Source organism: Lampetra planeri, chromosome 13 (assembly GCF_965212315.1).
Source record: "Lampetra planeri chromosome 13, kcLamPlan1.2.h2, whole genome shotgun sequence".
In the NCBI taxonomy this organism is placed as follows: Eukaryota; Metazoa; Chordata; class Hyperoartia; order Petromyzontiformes; family Petromyzontidae; genus Lampetra; species Lampetra planeri.
In genome coordinates this window covers 1,700,265-1,713,245 of record NC_136119.1, presented here as the reverse complement: position 1 = coordinate 1,713,245, position 12,981 = coordinate 1,700,265, and positions in this window count along the sequence as shown.

Genomic DNA, 12,981 nt, shown 5'->3' with positions numbered 1-12,981 from the left:
TCTCTCTCCCTCCGCAGCTCCTCCTGGCAGCCACACCGCTGCCTCTATCAAGCAGCCCCCTCTCTCTCTCTCTCCGCAGCTCCTCCTGGCAGCCACACCGCTGCCTCTAACTCGCAGCCCTCCTGGCTGTCTCCTCCCCAGCTGCACACCACTCCGCAGCTTGCTCTTATCTTCGGGGTTGGCTCCCGATCGCCGTCGGCGCCCCCCCTTCTCCACACTTGCCCGCGTGGCCTCACTCTTTTCCGCTCACACCCCGACTGCCTTCCCCTTCCGGTTTACCCGCTTAAAGCCCCGAACCTTACCCCCACGTCACATGACTCCACCCCCCGTGACGTCACCTCCGGAAGGTCGCTTACGCCCGCATTACACATACTTGTAAACATGTATCTAACATATGTATACATTTGTAGTGACTGACTTGTAGACGTAACTTCTTGGAGGCACCTCTTTAATTAAACACCGAGCACACCGTTACACACTCTCTGCTGTTACACAACGCTCTGTCTCTCGCTGTAACGCAACTCTACGCTGGTTGCTAGCCTACAACACAACACTAGCCGTCTGACACTGACGGCGCTGAACTAAGACAGCCAACCGCTGCTAGCAGCGCAATTATCAAGTGGACGATGACAGCGACGAAGGCGACAGCAGCGACGACGACGAGGGGATCCCACTCCAACGACGGCCCCGATCCCCCGCTCGAGGTCCCCTTTAATCCTCTTAGCCTCGCTCCGCCCCAGCCACGCCCCCCTTCTGGAACCTACGAGCGGGGCTCTCGACGCGTCCCCTCTGTAACCTTTACTCGAGATCCCTCTCGGGTTTGTCACGTGGCCTGCTGTCAATCAGGACTGCTTCACTCAGCAGATCCCCTTCCCTGCCAGCGGCCAGCGCTATGCTACGTAGTGACCAATTCTATGTCACTACACATATATATTATTGTTATAAACGTGTCAAAATGTAGCCTGCTTATCAACATTCCGTCTGCTGAAAGACCAAATATATTGGCACATTCGACGACGTGACAACTTTGGCTGATTGGCTCTGTTGGTTGGTACAGAATGTTATGGTAACAACATCAAAAGTTGACATGCTACGCGACACGATCTAACCCAAAAAAACCTAATTAGGAATCCGTTAGCTTGGGCTGTCCGTGAAATTCTCCAGGGCACAACCAACACGTGCCATCTCGCATGCCAATCGGACGGTGAATATAGTGGGCCCAGTCACTGATTAACAAAGTGTCACAATTCGAATATTTATACTGTATATAGACACAAATAATAATTGTTTCTCGTTTGTAACGCTTTGTTCGCATTGTCGATGGTGAGAAGTTAACTACCTAAAATGAGTACCTGGTGCGGTGTGTAAACATCGCCACTGGAGAGACAAAGGTGGCCGGTCGTGGTGCGGGTAAACCATCCCCTCGTGTGTCGCGCCAGCCTTCATAGGCTACATGGGGGACATGTGTCTTTGTTATATAGAGTGGGGAGCGGTGATGTAGCGGTTAGCAAGCTGCGCTACGAACCCTGCGACCCGAGTTTGATACCCGCTCATGGCCAACAACAGTGACGATTATATATATACGCGGGTGCTGGCCGTCTCCTAGGTCAACACAGCCTCAAATGAGTACCAAAGTGAAATGTGTAAACATCGATCCCGACACTGACGCCTGCTTGATATTTGGAGTTTGCGTGTCTCTCTTTTTCCCTCTCCGTTGTTGCGTGCATTTTGTCTCCGGGTCCTCCGGGGTTTCCCTCCAAATATAGAAACATCAAACGTTTCCAACATTTGCCTGCTCTACGTTTCCACGTGACAAGCCACTTCGTTGCGCTATCACTTGTGGCCAGGTCGCTTCTGAAAAATAGCTACGTCGCTCAGTGGGCCTTATCTGGTGAAATAAAAAGTTATTTTAGTTTAGTTTAGTCTCGAATGATCCGTTTCTCTCCGTCCTGTTTATCCCATTACCCGAAATGTTTCTCTATAGCATCTACAACAACATAAATGCGCATGCCGTGGAGGCAACAATCGATGTATAACCGATGACTTGTTAACGTGTTTATATTTTAAGAAAACGCTGTGCCAGTGTTATATCCAAAGAATAAATTCACCCACAGCTGCATTCCAACAGAGCAATTTCTCAATGACCGGAGTAACAACAAACACGCATCGTATTCAATGTTGACTCTCACGGACTTCAAGATGTTGAGGAGGGACGATTCAGAGAACGAGTCGCTAGTAGGTGCGCGCGCGAGGCGGAAGGCGCCTGCCCTGACGTCCGTGTCCACGGGGAAGCAACGGGATCGGTTTGTCTGACGGACGCAAACCCCGTACAATGAATCGGTTTGTCTGATGGACGCAATCCCCTTACAACGGGATGGGTTTGTCTGATGGACGCAATCCCCTTGCAATGGGATCGGTTTGTCTGATGGACGCAATCCCCTTGCAATGGGATGGGTTTGTCTGATGGACGCAATCCCCTTGCAATGGGATGGGTTTGTCTGATGGACGCAATCCCCTTGTGATGGGATCGGTTTGTCTGATGGATGCAACCCCCTTGCAATGGGATGGGTTTGTCTGATGGACGCAATCCCCTTGCAATGGGATTGGTTTGTCTGATGGATGCAATCCCCTTGCAATGGGATCGGTTTGTCTGATGGACGCAATCACCTTGCGATGAGATCGGTTTGTCTGATGGACGCAATCCCCTTGCAATGGGATTGGTTTGTCTGATGGACGCAATCACCTTGCGATGAGATCGGTTTGTCTGATGGACGCAATCCCCTTGCAATGGGATCGCTTTGTCTGATGGACACAATCCCCTTGTGATGGGATCGGTTTGTCTGACGGACGCAATCCCCTTGCGAGGAGACCCTTCTGCAATGCGCACCACGCCATGGAGTGGGATTGTTTTTCCTTCTCCCGCCACGGGGTGCCGAGTGCCTCGCCTCGTCACAAGACGTCGATGAGCGCCATGAGAACTGCGTGCTAACGACGGCTGCCAAGTGCACGTGCTGCCGTGACGTCATCGCATGTGAACACGCGTGCGCGACCGATGTTACGACTCGTCATCGATGTTTATTATGTGGACACACTAGAGACGCGTCTACCTATGTCAACTAGAGGGGCTCTTCAAGATACGACAGCCCCCCCCCACGCTCTCCGCCCCCCTCCTTTCTCCCGACTCACTTTTTACTGAAATAGCTACGGATGTTTTTGACCCGTATATTCAATGCCATCGATGTAAGGCTATAACTATATAAATACGAGTTTAGTTGCAGTGTGTGTTGGGTTTGGAGGAAGACAGTTCTCACAGTGACAGTATTAATTTTAAAAAAATATTTGAAGGTACAATGCTCACAATTAAGTTATCGTGCGTCCTCCTTCTGGCATGCGCATGCCAGCGAGCGTTTCCGATAATCATCACTGGTGTTAGCCGTGAGCGGGAATCGAACCCGGGTTGCCAGGTTCGTAGCGCAGCGCACTAACCGCTACACGACACACACACACAGATCTTACTTACGCGATCTAACCCCCCAACAAATGTTATTATGAATCATCATCATCATCATCGCGTAGATCTTCCGTTTGGTTTCCCCACTCTCGCCCAATGCGACCTTCGTCCGTGCTTTTGCAGTGCGTGCGGCACAAACCGAGCGTGCCACTCGACGCAAGGAAACCATCCCCACTTTTTTGCCCGCCTCAGCAGTTGTTCCGTGCTGTGGTTGTCCCACCTGATGACGGACGCTTGTGTTGCGCCCGAAACGTCGTGATATTATTTATTTTGTTTCATATCTACGTGACTTTACCGAAAGAACCAAAGAGTATGGATCCCTGCAGTCACGAAAACTTCAAATCTAGATTGAAACCGTCCCCGTCTCCTCTTCGCCGCGTGCTCCACTTCGGGTGCGCTCGAGGGCCCTCGGAGGAGGATGAATTTGCGACGAGCTGCAGGAACGCTGCGGGGGGGGGGGGGCTCTGGACAATGCTGCGACCTCCGTGCGTGACACGGCGAGCCGCGAGGGTCGGACGTTTTTTCCCCCTTTGTTAATTAAATCACGGGAAATGTTAGACGACTGGAAACCGCACGTAAAATGTGTTCATAAATCGCGGGGTTGTAAAAATCGCGCCGGGGAAAATGTGAATGGACCGGTACATTATGCAAATTAAACTTCTTAGCCGTTTGATCTATTTCGTATTAATATCTTCTGGTTGTATAGAACAAATTTGTTTTAAAGATAGACAGGTAACAAAACCAACAAAGATCTCCATCTACATGTAAAGCAACATTATTTTTGTTAAATCATGATGTTGCTGCGCAGCACGAACGAAAATATCCCGTGGAACGGATTCCATCTCTACATCCACCCAGACCGGCAGCTGTTTCCACGGCCACGCTTGCGTCAAGCGCCAGAAAGTGAGCTCATACCCGGGGCAGTGTCAGGGTGCGAGCTGGCATCCTGGGCAGTGTCAGGCTGTGAGCTTGCCCCTGGGCAACATTTGACACGGGGGCATTCCGTGGTTCCAGGTCAGGTTGGCAGTGAGCTCCATCTCAGGCGGTGTGGTGGCAGCCTCGCAGCACCCACGTGAAGAAGCACTTCCCTGTGGCTGTCATCCCTGGAAGCTTCGCACTGCTGGGCCAAAGGTCCCACCCACATCGTGTCTAAGTCATGTGTCTGTGACTGCTTGCTCACGTCCAGAGTTGGCCTCCGAACTCCGTCGATGTCATCGCTCGCTGCTGCTGCTGCCATCACTTTCTCTGCCTCGCTCTGCCTCGTTTTGCCTTTCGCGCTCTCTCTCTCTTCTCTCTCTCTCCTCTCTCTTCCCCCTCCTCTCTCTCGGTGTCCACTCCGCGGTGAATCGTTTCATTTAATTTTGTCCATCTGTCCTTCCCTTCGCTATTGCGCACTAATGAATTAATTCACCACCTGCTCACGTCACGTGCCATTCCAAAACCCGAGGTGGAAGCTCCGCTTTGCCCACCAATTGTCATTGCTTTTACCTCTACGGCTGCTGTAAAACTCGAAACAAATGTTGTACTCAAAAATATATATTGATAAAAGCTTCGCTCGCCACTCGGGGGGTGGGGGGGGGGTGGGGACTCGTGACTTCTTCGCGACAGCTACCGGCGAGAAGAGTGGAGGGGCGTTCGGCAGCTCCAGTCCGACTTGGACAGAACGGTTCACCTCCAATGCCGTCTGCAGCAGAGCGAGGCAGATAAAGAGATGGCAGCAGCAGCAGCGAGCGATGCCATCGACGGAGTTCGGAGGCCAACTCTGGACGTGAGCAAGCAGTCACAGACACATGAACTGGACACGATGTGGGGGGGGACCTTCGGCCCAGCAGTGTGAAGCTTCCAGGGATGACAGCCACAGGGAAGTGCTTCTTCACATGGGAGCTGCGAGGCTGCCACCACACCAGCTGAGACGGAGCTCACTGCCAACCTGACCTGGAACCACGGAATGCATTTGGCGTTTGCAATCCATCAGAACAAATAACGCGGCTTAGCCACCACCCCCCCCCCCCAGCTGATTAATGCAGAAGCAGCAACAACAACAACCCCCACACACACACGCGCTCCAAAGTATACCTGCTGTGAATACTTGGATCGGGTGCGTGGGTGATCTGCCAGGGCTTGCCTGGTGCTGTAGGTGGTAGTGTTGAGTGTGCCCCCCCTTCTCTCCCCGCCATCTGTGTTGCTGTTGTTGTTCATGCTGTTCTTGTGTTGCTGTTGTTGTTGCGGTGTAGTTGTTGTGGTGTTGTTGTTGTGGTGTTGTTGTTGTGTTGTTACTGTGTTGTTGTTGTTGTTACTCTGTTGTTGCTATGGTGTGTTGTTGTTGTGTTGTTATTGCTTTGTTGTTGTGTTGTTACTGTGTTGTTGCTGCTATGTTGTTGTGATGCTGTGTTTTTCTTTCTGTGGTGTTTTGTTTTTGTTGCTGTTGTTATGATGTTGTCGTTGTGTTGTTGTGTTACTGTGATACTGTTGTTGTATTGTTGCTGTATTGTTGCTATGTTGTTGTGTTGTTGTCGGTGTGCCGTTGCTGTATTGTTGTGATGCTGTTGTGTTGTTGTTGTGTTGTTATTGGTGTGTTGTTGTGATGCTGTTTTGTTGTTGTTCCTATGTTGTTATGTTATTGTCGTTGTGTTGTTGTGATGCTGTTGCTGCGTTGTTGCTGTGTTGTGTTGTTGTTTTGTTGTTGCTGTGTTGTTGTGTTCTCTGGTTCTTCCCATACGAGGCGAACAAATCGTGAACGTAATTCACGGATAAATATCCCAACTCGAGTGAGTTGGGATACTTTTTTCTCCCGGGTCAACAATTGGAAATTACAAAAAATATATCATCACAAAAGACGATTGAAGTCCTGCATTAACGCTGTTGAACATTTGAAGAAACTGTGCTTTTAGCAGCGAGAGAGAGAGAGAAAACATACATTATATAACGTGGCACATGCATATTTATCCACGTATTTCTTATTTGGAAAATAAGCGGCTGCTATGCAGAAGAAAAAACTAATTTTGAAAACCCGCTGGGGTTTTGACTGCCTCGAGGTTACGTCAATAATGTACTTACCTCACGTCAGATAATAAAGTGCGAGCATCTTGAATGAAATTGAACAAAAAATATAGATAGAGAGATAAAATGAAGATAGAAAAACTCCCCCGCTGAAGCTGTAAAGGAATATAAACTGCTTTTGGTTTCACGGTAAGATGCCACGCACACACAAAGACACACAAAGAAGCTGGGCTGAGTGACGAGCCTTACGATTCGGTGAACCACTCGATTCGGTGAACCACTCGTTCGCCGCGCGAGTGTGCAATCTTTTTCTCTCTCTCTTTTTTTATTTTTTTGTGCGAACGAGGGAAGCCCCCCCCCCCCAACTCCCGCGTCTGTTTCCAAAAGTCGCGACCGCTTATTGCAGATGCCTGAAAGTGTGCGAACGAGGGAAGCCCCCCCCCCCAAGTCCCGCGTCTGTTTCCAAAAGTCGCGACCGCTTATTGCAGATGCCTGAAAGTGGAAAATAACAAGAGACCGAATTTGAATGCACACTGCGAGAAGAAGACGAAGGTCATTTCTATTTAAAGCTTTCGTGACTGCAGGGATTCATCTTCTTGGTTCTTTCGGTAAAGTCACGTAGAAGGGAAGTACTAAAATAATAAAAATAAAATACAATAATAAAATAATTATTTTTTTATGTTTTATTTTATTATGTTTTATTTTTATTATTTTATTACTTCCCTTCTACGTGACTTTGCCGAAAAAACCAAGAAGAAGACGAAGATGATTCAGCTATTTGTTGCAGATGGAAACGCATCAAGATATCCAGCGTGAGGATGGGGACAGGCAGTTGCACCTCGTGTGAGCCCTCACCCACTCTAATTTGTTCAACAATAATGCATCATTATTATTATTATTATCGGGCGTAAACATCAATGGACAAAACATGAACCATCTCGGATCTCGCAATAAAAACGGTCATTATAGCTAGCGATGTAAAATGAATGAGCTGGAATAAATGACTGAAGATGTTAAAAACGAAGCTTTCGACAAGGTGGGGACTTTAATAAAGTATAAGCACGGTAACAACAACAACAACAAACCCAGTCATGTATACAACAAGTTCGCTTAGCAGTCATTTCTCGCAGTGGGAATAATTCAGCAAGGTCACGTGGCTACTGAAGGTCCAGCGATGGCAACATTTCGCTGAATACGCTCAAGGTGTCTGGCAGTAGTCCCCCACGAACGCTCATTAGTGAGGAGGGGGGGGCAGAGGCTGCGACACATCCCATATATGCCACAAGCTGGGGTTTGCCTAAGCCCCTCCCCCATCAATCCACCAATGATCCGCAATATCCCCATGCTAATGGTTAACTTAGAGAAGATTAAAGACCAAAAAGCACCACCAATTAACTCTATTAATTTGCTACCAGAGCCGGGATTTTAGTAGGGTGGGGGGGGACCACTTCTATTTCCCCGGTGCGAAGGGGAAGGGGTGGGGGGGGGATAATGAAGTCCGGACGTGTTGCCAGCCGACCGTGGGGTCCCGCGGGGCTGTGGGGGATTTCCCGAGAGACGCCGAGACAGCGCGCCCGCCCGCTGCCGTGATCCCCCTTTTATTGGCTGCTTTCCGATTTAATTCGTCCCAGGGCAGGCGAGGCTTTGGCGGCGAGGCAGCACTCCCTTGCCTGCCCCCCCCTCCCCCCGCAGCCCCCCCCCCCTCACCATTATCCCCCAGCCCCCCCCCCCCGTCCTGGGCTCACGAAGACACTGAACGGAGCTCACAAACAACGACGCGACCCAATGAATTAAATGCAAGCCCCCCCTCCCCGCTTTATTTTGGGCCACCCGCCGTGACCACGCCCGGTTCGCAATGCGGAGCGCGCTGCCATGAGCGCTGCAACCTCGCGTCTCTTCCGATTTCGAGTCGTCATCATCGTCAACGTCGACGAGCTGCGCGCGCTCCGCGTGCTGCCGCGAGCGGACGCCGACTCTGTCCCCACTCGCTCACTCGGACCTCCGATTATAGCACGTACGGTGCGAAGGAAGTTCAGCATACATACCACACAAATATTTACTCATGAGGGCGTGGAGGGTTGGGAGGGTGTGTGCCAGATGCCTACGCAGAACACGCCGCAGTGTCTTCTCACGGCGATTGTCGAGAGAACACATCCTGGCGGGGTTTTTGCTCGGATTTTCACGGTCGAAACTAAATTGGCTCTGGACGACGTCCACATTTGAGACAACAATGAGCGAGCGGCGGTCGCCGTCCGATCGCGAAGTCGCCGTGAACGCAGGGAAGTCCCCTGTGAGCAGAGGGCATCCCGCGTGGCTTTGGCTCGATGGGTTGTTTCCGTCTACTGGGGGGGGGGGAAACCCAGCCTGGCTTGGGATTAGATTTCACGTGGCTCAATCATCCCAGATAGGCGTCAGCCAGTCTCCAGATAGGGGGCGCGGCGGTGGTAGGCAGGAGGTCATCGTGGGTTCGATCCCGACCCTGACGCCTGCTGCTGTATCTTTGGAGTTTGCGCATCTCTTTCTCTCTCACCGTTGGTCGCGCGGATTTTTCTCCGGGTCCTCTGGGTTTGCCCTTCACATTGAGAATCAACATCACGCGTTTAGAGCGTTTGGCTGCTATAAATTCACACAAGATGATAAGCCACTTCGTTGAGCTATCGTTTATAAAAAAAAAGAGCTGCATATAGCTCAGTGGGCCTTACTTAAGAAAATAAATAAAATCGCTTGTAAATAGCGTATCGTCAGGCTAAAGCCAACAGCAGTTGTATAGTCATTTGCATACTTTGCAAACTCTCCACCATCATCATTAACATCTATCACCACCATCGCCATCATGAGTAGCATAAGCACTTTAGATAGGAAGTCAACAAAGATTAAAATGCATGACTGGTCCCCATCATAGGAACGTGGAATGCCCACAACTGGATCAGGGCCGCTAACGGAGATGAGCGTCGTCCTAATTGCTCGTTCGAGCAGGGGGAGATGTTTTGCCTTTTGTTAATAATCAACACGGATTCATCCATCGACGCACGCATCACGGACTCAGCCAAGGCCAGACCTAGTTGTTCTGACGTTGAGAGGAGGGGCAGAGAGACTTTTTGACTTTTAAACAACTTTTATTGCCGCCAGCAGCAAAAGCACTGGAAGCGATTTCGATATGAAATACACAGTCACCAGCAAATGAATGAAAATAAACGCAGAGCGCGAGCGGGGCGAGGCATCGGTCGCTATTGGACAAACGCGGAGCGCTCCCGATTAGCAACGCGAAACCGTGGGGACAAAATCAACGGCTCGTGCTATTTCATTGTTCACAATCACGGCGCTCATCACGGCAGAGTGGGTGATTGTTTTCCATTGTGCCTAAATCGATGGAATTCCTCATATATATGTTTTAACGCGATTCATGTTTTCACTTGGATTGTTTTTTTTTATCGGTGTCATCATTCACGTGGCTTATATCTATTTATAAGTGGAATAAGTTATTCCACCCAACAGAGCCAGTCCAATCAAGTTGTCACGTGGGCAAATATGCCCATTGATTGGCGGTATGTTGACAAGCAAACAACATGTTTTTTAGGACAATGTATTGTATGAACGATGTCTGGCTCGAGCCGACATCTTCCACGTCAGAGATGAGCTCTTGCTAACGCCTGATAATGCTGGTGATAATCTCCAGCGAAACGTCGGACGCAAAATTGTCCACATTTGTTGTTTGGCTTTTCGACATTTTTCCGGTTTGCTGCAAAAACCAAATCAATTGGCGCATTTGCCCCCACGTGAGACAGTCATTGCCTCTGAAGTGGAGGGGTTTGTGTATTATACACGACACGACCTCATCCAAACAGAAACTAATTACGAATCAAAATATTGGTCGTGAAAGCCTGAGTATAAAAACAAGATAGGTCACTATTCTTGGTTCTTTCGGTAAAGTCACGTAGAAGGGAAATAATAAAGTAATATTAATATAAAACAATAAAATATGATTTTATTATTTCCCTTCTACGTGACTTTACCGAAAGAACCAAGAATATGAATCCATGCAGTCACGAAAGCTTTAAATTAAGATTTAATTTAGTTCACTATCACAGATAAATAAAACATTTTTTTTGCATCTTCTCATCTATTCCAAAATCAAGTGACTGATGCGCTGTTGGTGTTGTTGTAATGGGTCGAATGATGTATCCACCTCGCCGATTATTTGATGTAAATGTCACACACTTCAAGATCCGTGATTCGAATCGAGAATCATTCGTTTTCTTTTAAATATCGCAGTGATTGGTAGCGCCTCTAGTGTGTGTAAAGGTAATGCGAACATGTTGCTGTAAAATAAAGCATTACAATTACAACACGTGACTCATTGCGCTCGTGATCAATTCATATATACATAAACATAGTGAGTTTCAGAATCAATATTAATCGATCAATAAATCCATCCTTCTACCTCTAAATAAATATTTGCCCTTGCCTTCAGTGACATACTCCTGATTTCAAAGGGGCACCATATACATTCATTTTTAAAAATCGAAATGAGTATCTATAAATAATTATTGCGAACCTTGCAGAAGAAACAAAATCGCTACCACAAAGGGCAACGGACCACAGCGGTCCCCGTGTTCGACGCCTGGCAACAAACAAACAGCGTTAGCGAGCGCTGACGAGCGTGGCGAAGTATGATCGAAATATCCCCCATGACCCGCAACACAGCTGGGAAGATCTTCATCCATCCAGCAGTGGATTGACAAAGGGTTTTACAATGAAAATGAAATAAGTTCCATCACCCACCTTAACTTCTTAACTCGAACCAACAGCATCTGTTTGAGCCAAACGAGAATGCAACATTGGAGACAAATGCGGATTGATGCTTCAGTCACCCGTAGAGCCTTCAACAGACTGTTGGGGTGAACGCTGTTAGCGAGCGCATCAGGGGAGATCCAGGACCGGTTTAGATCATTATCGCCAGCGGTGTTGGCCGCGAGCGGGAATCGAACTCGCGTCGCCAGAGTTTGTGGCGCTGCGCCCCTAACCGCTGCGCCACCGCTCCGCACACGAGTGCACAAGACGCACGGAAAGGTCCCCCGTATAGCCTGGACAAACTGTTGGGGCAAGTGCTGTTAGCGATCACCTATGAAGGTCGGAACGGCACGCGAGAGGGTGTGGCTAATACTACGCCCGGCCGCCTTTGTTTCCCTAGTGGTGATATTTACACACCACACACAGTACTAATTCGAGGCTGAGTCGACCTAGGGGAGGACCATGACCGATTCAAATGATCGCCACCGGTGTTGACCGTGAGCGAGAATCTAACTCGAGTCACCAGGTTCGTAGCGCAGCGTAGCGCTAACCGCTACACTACCGCTCCCCGCACACACGCACACACTCACCGACACACACACAGACAACCCCCCGTGTCCCTTGCACGCTCCACAGGGAATCACAGAGGTCCATAAAGCAGCGTCTGACGCCCTCTGTAGTCTCACCGCTGTCATCATCCCACGTGCATGGCCTGCCGTCCACTGGGCGTGGATTACGGAACCCCCGACGTTCACCTCGTGGGGCCATTTGGCCCAAGTCGCTTCTCAACCACGTCCACAGCAGACAGCGAGCATAACAGAAGGGCTTTCACGACCAATATGATCAACAATAGAAGGGATTTCTTTTGGGGGGGGGGGGGAAGGGGGGCGGGTTAGATCGCGTAAACAAAAATGTGTCGTTAAACCCGCCACCTCCCGACAGAGACAATTGGTATGGTTTGTCGCGTCAACAGAACGTGCCAATAATTAGTTGCTAGTTCAGCAACACCGGTGTTGGAGGGTAAAACCCACAGCATTAACAAATCGAGTAGCGGGACGTTTCGCCGGTAATTCCAACAACAGCGTTGGTGTACGGTGTTTTTTCTGCAATATTTTGCTGTCTTTTCTTGGATTTTCTGTTTGCACTCAGTCACGTATTCACTTTAAGATGTTTTTTGTTCGTATTTTTGTTTGTTGCGGCTGCACCCGATTCAAGAGCCGAATGACTCACAGGGCTATACCTAATCAATGAACTTGAACTTGATAGAACTTGATTGATAGAACGACAACGACCAGCCTCATCAGGCGACGGCCAATAATTGTGGAGAAATCCTCCTCCTCCTGTTGTCGGCCTTAAGTATGTTGGTGAATGTGACGTCGTCGCGTGTGAGACAATCAGGCGCGAAGACCAATTTGGGCGGGCTGAATGCGGTGATACAAATCACAGCGGGAATCTATTCAAAAATTAGCGGTTGCCTCTGTCGTTGCAGTTTGCTTCCGTGACACCGAAAAACGGCATTCCCATTCTATTCTGCACGTGTTTTTGTTTGCTGTACACATCCACACGTTCGGTGTGGCGTCTCGTTTGAAGCGGACATCTAAGGCACCCCCCCACCCCGCCCCCAGTGCCGGATGAATCGAGTGCTGGTCCTGTATCATGATGTTATGAAGGGGACCTAA